General features: G+C 40.4%; 1 long non-coding RNA gene across 1 annotated transcript; it reads right to left on the reverse strand.

Moving 5' to 3' along the window:
* Window positions 1-244: 244 nt before the first annotated feature.
* LOC131480754 (uncharacterized) lies at window positions 245-834 on the reverse strand. The gene is made up of 2 exons (XR_009245784.1): window positions 581-834; window positions 245-460 (listed from the first exon to the last, which is right to left on the reverse strand). It is a non-coding gene; the product is annotated as an uncharacterized LOC131480754 (long non-coding RNA).
* Between the last annotated feature and the right edge of the window lie 11,383 nt (window positions 835-12,217).

The raw sequence follows: 12,217 nt of genomic DNA on the forward strand, positions 1-12,217 counted from the left end.
AGAGACCAGTGATGGTGGAAGTCTCTCCCAGGCCTCTCTCTGAGGCCTGCTTTTATTGTCTCCTTTCTTGACCTTGCACCTACTTCTTGTTTATTCTTTCCCACATACCCTCATTAGCAGAATATTGGATACAGCTGAGTTTGTTTAGACCAGGTGCTTTCAGCCCCAAGCCCATTCCCTGTAGTGCTCAGCTTAATCAACTCCTTAGCCCACAATAGGTCCCCCTTTTTGTTTTAAAGCAGACTTGAATGTGCCTGTCTTAGGTTGTGGACTCTCAGGTTGTCAGCCTTACCCATCATCGGGAATCTCCATAGCATGATGGAGCCCCTGTCTTAGGTTGGTCAGTGCCCAGTCCATCTTACCCATCACTGGCTGCCATTCAAAGCGCTGCCTGCTGCAGATGCACAAACCATACTTGGGGAGGCTGGTAATCCTGTTCCATGGCTAGGAGTGTCTTTAGCTTGGTAGCAATGAGGAGACAGCAGTTCCTGGACTTGGGGAAACATAGTATTACACAGGTGAAACATACATAAAGCATATGATGGGGAACAAGAGACCCCGACCATAGGAGTATCTTTACCTCGGTAGCAATGAGCAGACAGCAGTTCCCGGGCTTGGGAAACATTTTGCACTTGCATAGGTGTTACACACAAAAAGGCACATGATGGGATGCAAGAGGCCTAGACCAAATCTCACAGCATCTGCTGTTCCTCTGCCAACAAATCCACCCACAGTTACAGCGTAAGCATGCCCACCCGCTCATGTTCATCAGTAAAGTCCTGTTGTTCCATAACTCTGGCAGTCTGTTCCGCGACCTTGTTCACTGTCACCATGGTAACTGGTGGCGGCTGCTGACGTACTGGCTACGATGGTTGCCATTATACCAAAGTTTTTATTCTTTATCAGACCAACAGAGGCCTCTACATCGGTCCCAACAGGCACAGGCAGGATTCAGGGTAGCTGCAGGATAATAGCAAAATTGCAATTGCCATTCCAGCATGCTGTCAGGGTGAACTGGAACTTGGTGTCATTCACTTCAGAGGTGTTTTCTGTATTTGAGAGAAACATGGGGATAACACAGGCAGACACAAGCTTAACATTCAAGGAGCTGAGGTTCACCCATGTGAGTGAGTCCTCAAGTCCAGAGAAGTGATGGAACTAATAAATTCCATAGGAATAATTGCATTCCTGAAGAAGGAATAATGGGGTACATGGCAGTGCATATCCATACCCCACAAAGCTGCCACATAGAGAAGGTGGGTATTTTCCCCGTGGTAATAACAGGGGAATGATAAGAAAAAGCATGGGCAGAAATTGAACTATTTATAAAGGGAGGGCCAGATCCCCAGTAGCTGGGCTCGCATACCAGACAGTCTGATAGTCTGGTTTAAGGAGAAACTGGCAGGAAATGTCAGGACCTGGGTGCTCATAGGAGAAAGATAAAGAGATGGGTGCTTAACAAATACTAATATACTTATATAATATATAAAGGCCTAATATATTTGCTTGTCCCGTTGATCTTCCAATTCAAATGCCATCATCTTGGCCAGTACCCGAGCTTTCACAAGACTCAGTGGCAGGAGCTTGCCGGAGAAGCCTCTCAGGAATACACCTCGGACCATTTTCGTTTTCTGGGAAAACACAGACTCATCCTTGCCCCCAAATGAGGATGGGATCTGGGCCTTGTCACTGACCAGTCAAGGGATCCTTCCACATCACATGACCCTTCTGCTTCTGAGATGGATTCCAATGACTGTCTGCAGCAGACTGTCTTTCAGCATCCAATGCTAGGAAATTTAAGATTAATAATACAAGGTTCAAATGATCTCGGGGAGTGCTATACTCTCCCTTTTTTGTTTTAATAAGATAATCCTTAATAGTACGGTTGGCACGTTCCACAATACCTTGTTCTTGAGGATCATAAGGAATACCTGTAATTAGTTGTATGTGGTGGGAGGCAGTAACATCACGAAACTTACTGCTAGTATAGCAAGGACCATTATCAGTTTTGATAACTTAGGGAGTTCCCAAGATGGAAAAACATGCATAGCACTGGGCTAGAGTGTGTCTGACTTGTTCCCCTATCTGAGGAGTAGCTAAAATAAATCCAGAACAAATATCGATAGTAACGTGCACATACTTTAGTGTCCCAAACTCTGGGATGTGTGTCACGTCCATTTGCCAGACATGATTGTGCAACAATCCTCGGGGATTTACACCATAATGGGGAACCGGTAAAAATTAAGGGCACACTGAGCATTGCTTCACGATGGTTCTGGCTTGTTCCTTGGTCAGACTAAAGCGCAAACGAAGGGTGTTAGAATTCAAGTGAAATCTAGCATGTACCTTTTGAGCTTCTTCAAGGGCTGAGGCCACCAATTTGGTGGCTGAATCTGCAGCCACATTTCCTGATGTCAAGGGCCCAGGTAAACCTGTATGGGCTCGAATATGAGTCACAAAGAATTTATCTTTGCGGGCCCAAATACAGGCTTGAATTTTTGCAAATAGAGATGCTGCTGCAGAGTGGGAAGAAATTTGGCCTGCAGTCTCCAGCACGGGAAGGGAATGGGCAAGATACCCACTATCAGAATACAAATTAAAGGGCTGCATGGAAAATGTTTGAAAGACCGCAAGAACGGCCACCAATTCTACAACCTGTACAGAGACAAAAGATGTGGGGATGGTAGTAACCTGGCCATCTACTACAAAAGCTACCTGACCATTGGACGACCCATCAGTGAAAACAGTTAAAGCTTCTGGCAATGGTTGAAGAGAGGTTACAAGTGGAAAAACAACAGGATGCAAAATAAAAAAAAACTGTACAATGGGGTCCTTGGGATAGTGGTTGTCAAAATTAACATTTAAAGTGCTCAAAAGTATTGCCCAGGTCTCTTCCATATTTTGCAACCACAAAACCTGCTTCTGAGTGTATGGAACGATAATGGTATCTGGGACCTTCCCAAAATGTCTTAGGCTGCTCTTAGTGGCCTTCTGTATCAACTCTGCTATGGCCAAATAGTAAGGCACAATTGTCTTAGCAGGAGAGATGTGCAAATGTTCCCACAATATAGGCCCCTGCTGATAAAATACCCCTGTGGGTGTATATGAGGATGCTACAACAATAAATAAAAGCGGGGCACTGTAATCAATCCTGGTCAGATGGGATTGTTCAATGACCATCTCAACCTTGCGTAGGGCCTAACGTCCCTCCACAGTCAGCACCCTAGGGGATGCTGGAGAGGAGTCACCTTGTAAGATATTAAACAAGGGTTTCAAACTTACATTAGTTAAGTTTCAAACTGGGTCTCATCCAACTTATATCCCCTAACAATTAACAGAGGGTACACTGAAAGTAAAATGAGAGGAATCCTCTGGATGAAGGGGAATGGAAGAAAAACAATCCTTTAAATCAATCACAGCAATGTTAAAGTCTTTTGGAATGGCGGAAGGCAGTGGTAATCCTGGCTGCTGTGATCCCATTATCTCCATGGTAGCATTCAGTGCTCTGAGATCCTGTAAGTCTCCACTTCCCAGATTTCTTTTTGATCATGAAAATAGGTGTATTCCATGGTGATGTGGAAGGGACAATATGTCCAGCAGCTAGCTGTTCTTGAACTATTTCCTTAACGGCGGCTATTTTTTCTGTAGAAAGGGGCCATTGGTCAATCCAAATAGGTTGAGAACTTTTCCATGTAATCTTCTGTGGAGTAACCTCAGCCGCCATCACAATGGCCCCAAGGGAAATGCCCTAGCCCTTTCCTATCCTTCTTAGGTTCCACGGAAATTGGTTGAGTAATTCCTTGCAGCTTTCTCCCTATACCTTTCCCAGGAATGTAGCCGTACCTCTCCATCTGCTGCATAGCTAATTCCTGACCAGATATTAATACTGCCCCCAACTGTTGCAAAACATCCCTCCCCCATAGATTAACTGGCAGACCTGGTACTACATAGGGAGTAACATGGCCACCATTTCCTTCCTTATCCCTCCAGGCTAGTGGTCTGGAGCTAACTAGGGGGCTTTGGGTCATTCCCAATCCTTGCAGGGTGGTCATGGTGGGTGTAACAGGCCAACCTGGGGGCCAGTATTTCTGTGAAATAAGAGTGGTGTCGGTGCCAGTGTCTAGGAGCCCAGTAAATTTCTTTCCTTCTATACTCCAAAGTAGGGTGGCCTGCCATATCAGCGACAAAATAAACAAAGGCTTCACCACTGGAACCAAACCCTGCATTCTTCTGTCCAGCCCCACAAGCATTATCTGACTTCACCATGGGGAGCAGCACTAAATGTGCTATTCATGCCCCCTGGGGCAAAACTGCAACTCCAGCATGAACACTGGCTAAAACTTAAATTTCCCCTGTATAGTCTGCATCAATCACTCCTGGGGTAATGTGAACTCCTTTCAAGGCCGTGCTGCTTCATCCCAGCAGGAGCCCTACAGTGTCAGGGGGTAGTGGCCCATAAATTCCTGTGGGAATAGCCTGTACCCCCATTTGCGGTGTCAATACGATGTAGGAGGTGCTGTGGAGGTCCCATCCTGTGCTGCTTGGGCTCCCTCAGACAAGGTCATGAATGGCCTTTGTCCCTGAGGGATATACTGAATCACTGCCCCGTACATTGGTGCTTGCGGGGCCCGGGGCTGGCCTCTGCTCCTGTTTCCCGGCACAGACGGCTGCCTGGAGATGTCTGTATTGGACCTGCATTCATTTGCCCAATGTTTCCCATGTTGGCATCGGGGGCAAACTCCTGGGGACTGCCTGTTCATTTTAACAGAAGCCTGTGCACAACCCTGGAGTGGGCAGTTCCGACGGATATGCCCTAGCCGGCTGCATTTGAAACATCCCTGTTTTGGGTGGACCCTCGAGCCTACAGTTGTGCCACCTCGCAACACCTCTGCAATGACTGCACCCATTATCTGTCCTTCCCTGATGTCCTTAACAAAGTTTAAGATACGTGTTAAGGGGCTTATGCTTCCAAAGTCTAATTGCCTCCTGGCACCATTTGTTGGCATTTTCATATGCCAGTTGCTTTACGAAAGGCATGGCTTGATCTGCATCACCAAATACCCTACCTGCAGTTACCAGTAGGTGATGTACAAATGCCTGGCAGGTCTCATCCAGGCCTTGGGCAATTTTGGAGAGATGTGCATGTAGCGAGCCCTTTGGTGATAGGCTTCCAGGCGCTTACTGCAGCAGTAGCGGTCTGTGCGTAAACTCCTGGGTCATAATTGAGCTGATTCTGTACATTAGCAAAATTCCCCTCTCCTGTCAACATATCATGATTTCTTTCAGGAAGGCCTGCCTGGGCATTTTGCTCTGCTGTGTCAAGGCAAAGCTCATAGAACTCGGATTTCCACATTAGAAAATCACCCCCATCCAGAGTGGCCCTACAGAGCTGTTTCCAATCAGCCGGGGTCAAATTGGTAGGTGCCAAGGCTTCAATCATGGAAACGGTGAAAGGGGCCGATGAGCCATACGTGGCAACAGCATCCCTGACTCTTTATGTCCTTAAAGGACAGTGCCAGGTGCTGTCTGATTCTCTGCCCCGCTGATCTTCTACCTCAACTACTGGGAAGGCAAAGCGCCTAGCAAGGGCAGCTGCCTCAGGGTCTCCCTGCTCCTGTGCTCAATGACAGCAAAACAAACAACAACCCTGTGAACAAATGGGCAAAGAAAATGAACAGACATTTTTCAAAAAGCACAAAATGGCTAATGAACTTAAGAAAGAAAGGTTAAGCTCCCTAAGTAAATAAATACCACATCGGTGTTCTACCTAACACTAGGAAATTTGGCCTAAAATTGGAAATTTAATAACAGCACCTGCTCGTGTAGATGCTGAAAGTAGGCATTCCACTCTATTGTTGGTAGAATATAGGCTGGTACAGCTACTGAGGAACTCAGTATGGGAGTGCTAAGAGAACTCTAAATTAATCTGCCATATGACCAAGCTATCTTACTCCCCAGAATATATCCAAAGTAAATGAAATTTGCATATGAGAAAATTAACTGCAACCCTATATTTGTAGCAGCACAATCCACAATAGCGAAAACATGAAAGCAGCCCAGGAGTTCAGTCAAAGGGGAATGGGGGGCCCGGCGGCGTGGCCTAGCGGCTAAAGTCCTCGCCTTGAAAGCCCCGGGATCCCATATGGGTGCCGGTTCTAATCCTGGCAGCTCCACTTCCCATCCAGCTCCCTGCTTGTGGCCTGGGAAAAGCAGTCGAGGACAGCCCAATGCATTGGGACACCGCACCCACGAGGGAGACCCGGAAGAGGTTCCAGGTTCCCGGCTTCGGATCGGTGCGCATCAGCCCGTTGTGGCTCACTTGGGGAGTGAATCATCCAATGGAAGATCTTCCTCTCTGTCTCTCCTCCTCTCTGTATATCTGGCTGTAATAAAATGAATAAATCTTAAAAAAAAAAGGGGGGGGAATGGAAAACACACACACACACAAAACTGTGCTGCCAGTAAAAATAATTTAGACAAATGTGTCAACACTAAGCCAGCCCTATAAATGCTACTCGAAAATGCTTAAATCAGACAGAAAGGCTAGCCAAAATCAACAATGATGAAAGGAAAGATCTTCCAATTAAAGATCTTGCAAAGATCTTCCAAAAGAAACTGAAGTTAAACAGAGACCCAAACTGGTGCACGCGCACACACACACACACAGCATTAATCCAAACCTATCAATATTAAGTCTGAACTCAAATGGACTAAACTCATCAACCAAAATGAATACATTACTAAAATGACTCAAAAAGCATGACCCATCTATTGTCTACAAGAGACATATCTCATCCGTGAAGATACATGGAACCTGAAATTGAAAGGATGGAAAAGAACATTCCATACCAATGGAAAAGAAAAAGAACTGGTTTAGCCATTCTACTATTAGACAAGACAGACTCCACTGAAAAACATTTTAAAAAGATGAAGAGGTACTCTAGTGAACCATCCACCAGGAATAAATAACAATAACAAATGTACACACACCAAACACAAGGACATCTGTATGGACGTAAGGGGGAAGATAGAGGCCAATACAGTTATATAGTGGGAGACCGCAACACCCCATTAACATCAATAGAATGATCAAAGAGAAAGAAACTCAGCAAAGAAGCAATAGATATCATATATACAATAGAACAAATGGACTTAATAGACATATACATCCATCCCACGGACACTGAATATACAGTTTTGTTCAGCTGTACATGGAACCTTCTCCAGGATCAACCAGATAATTGGTCACAAAACAAACCAATCAACTTTTAAAAAATGAAATCATATCATGCATCTTCTCAGACCCACTCAATGAAACTAGAGATTAATAAATGAAAGCATCCAGGAAATTTATAAAATCTTGTAAAATTAAAAACATGCTACTGAACAAACAATGGGTCAGAGAAGAAACTAAAACAGAAATTAAAAACTTCCTTGAAACTGAAGAAAACTCAAGCATAACATAGCAAAACCTGTGGGATACTCTGTAGAGAAGTAAATTTATTGCATTTGGCACCTACATTAGGAAACAAGTAAGACACCAGGTAAATGAGATAAGTATACACCGGGATGAACTACAAAAACAATAGCGAAATAATCCCAAGAACAACCCAAAAAAAATCAAAAGAAAAGAAAAAAAATCAAATAGAGATGAAAAGAACAGTTCACAAAATCAATGAATCAAGGAATTGGTTCTTCTAGAAAATAAGCAGAATAGACACCGCACTGGACCAACTGACAAAAAAAAAGTGGAAGACTAGAATTAATAGTATTAAAGATTAAAATGGGAACATAAAAACAGGTGCCTGAGGCATACAGAACATAAACAGAAGTTACTACTGCCAACAAATCAGAAGACTTCCAAAAATGGATAAATTACTGGACTCATACCATCTACTAAAACTAAGTCATAACACAGTAGAAAATAAAAATAAATGTATCGCCAAGGCAGATATATAATCAGCTAAAACCCACCCAAGAAAGATAAGTTGTGACCCAGATGGCTCCACTGTTGAATTCCACAGAGCACATAAATATGCATATCTTGGATTTGAAAAATGTGTTAGTGCAGGTCAGTGGACGAAAGGTTGCCTGTTGGACAAATGACACTGGGTATTCCAAATCTTCAGGCACAAAGAAAAAATCCTGTAAACTTAAGATTCACATCTCACATGTAACTCAAAATGGATCATGGATACAAAACAGAACATCACAAATTGCTCAAGAAAAATTAAAAATATTCGTGATCACGTTGTAGAGAGTTCATTGACTTCACCCCAAATGTCCAACTGACGGAGTTACCAGTACAGTCAGATGTGAAAAAAAACAATTCATCTTTACCAAAATATGAGTTTCAACTTAGTATAAAATATTTGTAAATTGCATATCTAATAATAAGTTGTGAACATTCAAGGAACTCAGAAAACTCAAATTAAAACAATCTAAGTAAAATAAATGAAATAATTCCAAGGACTTCTGTTGAATTGAACAAACAGATGGAAAGTAAGCACACAAAAGATTTTCAATATAATTAAGTATTAGAGAACAGTAAAATAAAACTTGAGGATATGTGTATATGAATAGAAAAATTAATAAGTTTAAAACTAGTGATGATTCTGCTGTGGACATACAGAGGAACTGTATTAATCATACATTTGCTCTGTGGATATTAAAATCACTCTGGAAAAGAATTGGAAGATTTTTGGTTTGTTTTTGAAATAAAACATGCAACATCTGTACTGCTATGAACTGATTTATCTTTAGTAAGCAAATTATTTCCCTAAACAACTGTACATGAATGTCCATAGCATCCCATTTACTTAAGATGTCTAAGATCTACACTGAATTAAAAAATGATCACATTATTTTTATGCTGTTGTTTGCCTCATAAATTATTTATGAGATGCTAGAATAGAAATTTCAAATAGTACATAAATGAATTTTAAAGAAATGAAATTTGTATTTTTGAATATGTCTATAATACATATCAAATATTGTAACTCTGAAAAATGTGGTATGCATTGTTTCATATATATTTTGTATTTTTAAATATACTGTATATACCCAAATTAGCTTAGGTGAGAGAGAATATACTGTATACAAGACATGTTGAAAACATCTAGGTTAAAATCAGGAGATTTTACAACCGTTCTTTTGAAAATATTAATTACCTAGTTTCATCTGCATGAAAGGCATTTAAAGTGATGGTGAGATGGAGGGAAACATGGACGGAAGGAGAAGCAAAAAGGAGGAGGGAGGGAAGAAACAAGAGAGAGAGAATTAATCTTCTGTGTCCTGGTTTACTCCTCAAATGATTTCAACAGGCAGGACTGAGCAAGTGAAAAACTATGAACCTGGAACCCCATCAGGTTTTTAAACCACTGCCTGTTACCTCCCAGGCTGCATCAGCTGTAAGATAAAATGAAACAGAGTAACCACAACATGAACAGGCACTATGGAATAGAATTCAAAGGCTTCCCAAGTGCTTGTTTATTTCCCAATACCACAGCATTTACCCAGGAGAAACGTTTTCATAAGTTTGATCTGTATTGCAGCATAGTGATTTTCCCCCAACATATGGCTAAAGAATACTAACTAAATATTGTTTGAATGTGGAAATGAAGAAGGTGTTGAAACAATCAGTCGAATCAATTGATGTAAAGGAATAACTCCTAAATTCCCATAACATGGTTGGATGGTTAGGATTAATGATTGACTAAATATTTTGAAATGGCTAATACAGAGGGTAAGGAATGTTTCAATACAGAAATGTGATATATGTCTGAGATTATTTAGATGTTGATGATACTATCTGATCATTACACATTGCATGCACATACCAAAATGCTACACTGTATCTCTTGAGTATGCACATTTGCTTTGTATCAGCAAAAAGGACAAATTCATGGAAGTGCTAGGAAATGACTTTGACACATGCCATTGACCTGGACAATTTCTCCAATAAACCGTTCTAGTAGTCTCAATTTCTCCTCACTCCCTTCAGTCCACCTTCATTAGTTCATACTGAAGAGGTTATATACCAGACATCCCGAATCAGATGCCAAAAAGCTTTGTATGATGGGTTAGGGCTGCCAAACAATCATGGCTTTTCATCAGCAAAATTAAATGTCCATATGAATGTGTATATAGCAGGAAATTTCTTCATGTATTGTATCTGTGTGTGGCAATTTGTTGCCATGTAATACTCACTTCACTGGTATTTACTGTCAGACTTCATTCACAGATATATCACAGACAGATGGTTTCCTTCACTGGCACAGGAACCACTTCAAAGCGTTCTGATTCCAAACTGAATCATATATCATACTACCTTTAGGAAGATTTTTTCCAAGATGTACACTTCACAATAAAATTAAGAATAAGAAGGCAGTAATACAACCCTTTCTCCATGGCAACATCCTGGAAAATAATGCATTTTTAATATTTCCTCAAAGACAAAATTAACAATAGAGGGAAACTCTTAAGACAACCAGTAGAAAATGTAACAAGAAAATTCAGACTTGATTCATGTCGTTCTAATTATTTTCAAAGTAAAGGTGACAGTATTTAATGCCCAGTTCTCTTGATTTGTATTATATGTGTTGCTTAAATCTTACATGCATTAGAAATTTTTAACTATTTGGTGTGAATCTGGGAATTAAAAGATGCATTACATTTTTACAGCATGGGTTTAATATAGGGAAGAATTTTTTCTATTGAAAATTTTAATACACTGAAGGAGCTTAGTTTGTAGGAAAATTAAGATTGAAACAATACAAATATGAGAAACGTGAGTGAAAATTAGGATATGAAAAATGGAAAAATTAAAATAATTTTATGTTATGCAAAAATTGAAATCTTTATCATAGTCATAAACATTTTTGAAGAATGTATGGACTTCAAATTTTTTATGTTTTGTAGACTTATAATAGGCAGTTTCCATTAATTTCAGTGAATTTATGCTTAGAAGAATAATTTTAAAATTTAAAAGAATGAACAAAATTTGTTAAAACACTATTTATGAAATAAAATCATTTGCTTAATCAAAAAGATGATAAAAAATTATTAGCCTGAATTATTTTATCATAAATGAAATGCAATGTTAATAAACTGTTGACAAACCAATTTTTCCAAGTGGGAAATTAAATTATATTTGTGGATGGATAGCTTTTTTTTTTCCAATGGAATGCTTCCATTCACCCTATGGTGAATGTTTAGCATATAACTTTGTCTTTCAATAATTCTAGTTAAGCACATTTTGCCCATTGTAATTTTTTTTACTGCTTTCAAGAACTCAGTAGCTTAAGTTAGCCAACTAATAATTGTTTTTTTCTTTAAGCATTTATTGCTGTCCTTCTAATTCATTCCTGTATCCCTAGTATTTACAGGAAGTCATCCTAAGAATCAAATATTTTCGTTCCTTACAGTTCATTAGCAACACTAAATTATGCCACATTTACAATCTATTGTTGTGGGATAAGCTAAAATTGTTGAAGTCCTGGCTTCTCATTCATGTTTATAATAGATTTGTATCTTCATGTAATTTCTCATTCCAAGATGATGTCATACCATTCTGTTCTCCTTGTGCGCTCAATAACTCTCAGTGAGATGGTCAACTTATTTGTTTCTCTCTCTGAAAAAGAAAATAGGGCTTCAAGGAAGAACTTTCTCACACTCTGTTCCTGTTCATGTCATTCACTAAGTGGTTGCTTCCTACCCCACTTTTTTTCTCTTTACATTGACACATGTCTAAGGAGCATTTAAAAAAAATATTTATATATTGAGACAGAAAGATAAATAACTAGATGTGGAGACTGACCCTCTTCCATCTGTGGGTTTAACTATCCAAATGCCTGCAATAGCCAGGGCTGGGCTGGGGCCAGAGCCAGAAGCCAAGAACCCAATCCAAGCCTCCCACGTGAATGTCAGGGGATGTCAATGGGAACAACCATTGCGCTTCATTGGTGGCCCAAGTGCTTTCTGCTATTTCTCATTTCACAACATAATGTACTCAAAGGTTGAAATGTAATAAAAATTAATGTCTGCCTGGGAAACGATTAAGAAATAATCTTGTCATCTTCCAGGAAAGTAGATGAAAATGTCTCTTGTCTAGTATGGAATAAAGGTGACTTGTGCTAAAAATATAATATAATGCTACAGAGAGGAAGTTACACACAGAGAGAGAAACAGGCTTTTTCCTCTATCTGATTTAGTACCC

The sequence above is a fragment of the Ochotona princeps genome, chromosome 7 (assembly GCF_030435755.1).
Source record: "Ochotona princeps isolate mOchPri1 chromosome 7, mOchPri1.hap1, whole genome shotgun sequence".
NCBI classification, from domain to species: Eukaryota; Metazoa; Chordata; class Mammalia; order Lagomorpha; family Ochotonidae; genus Ochotona; species Ochotona princeps.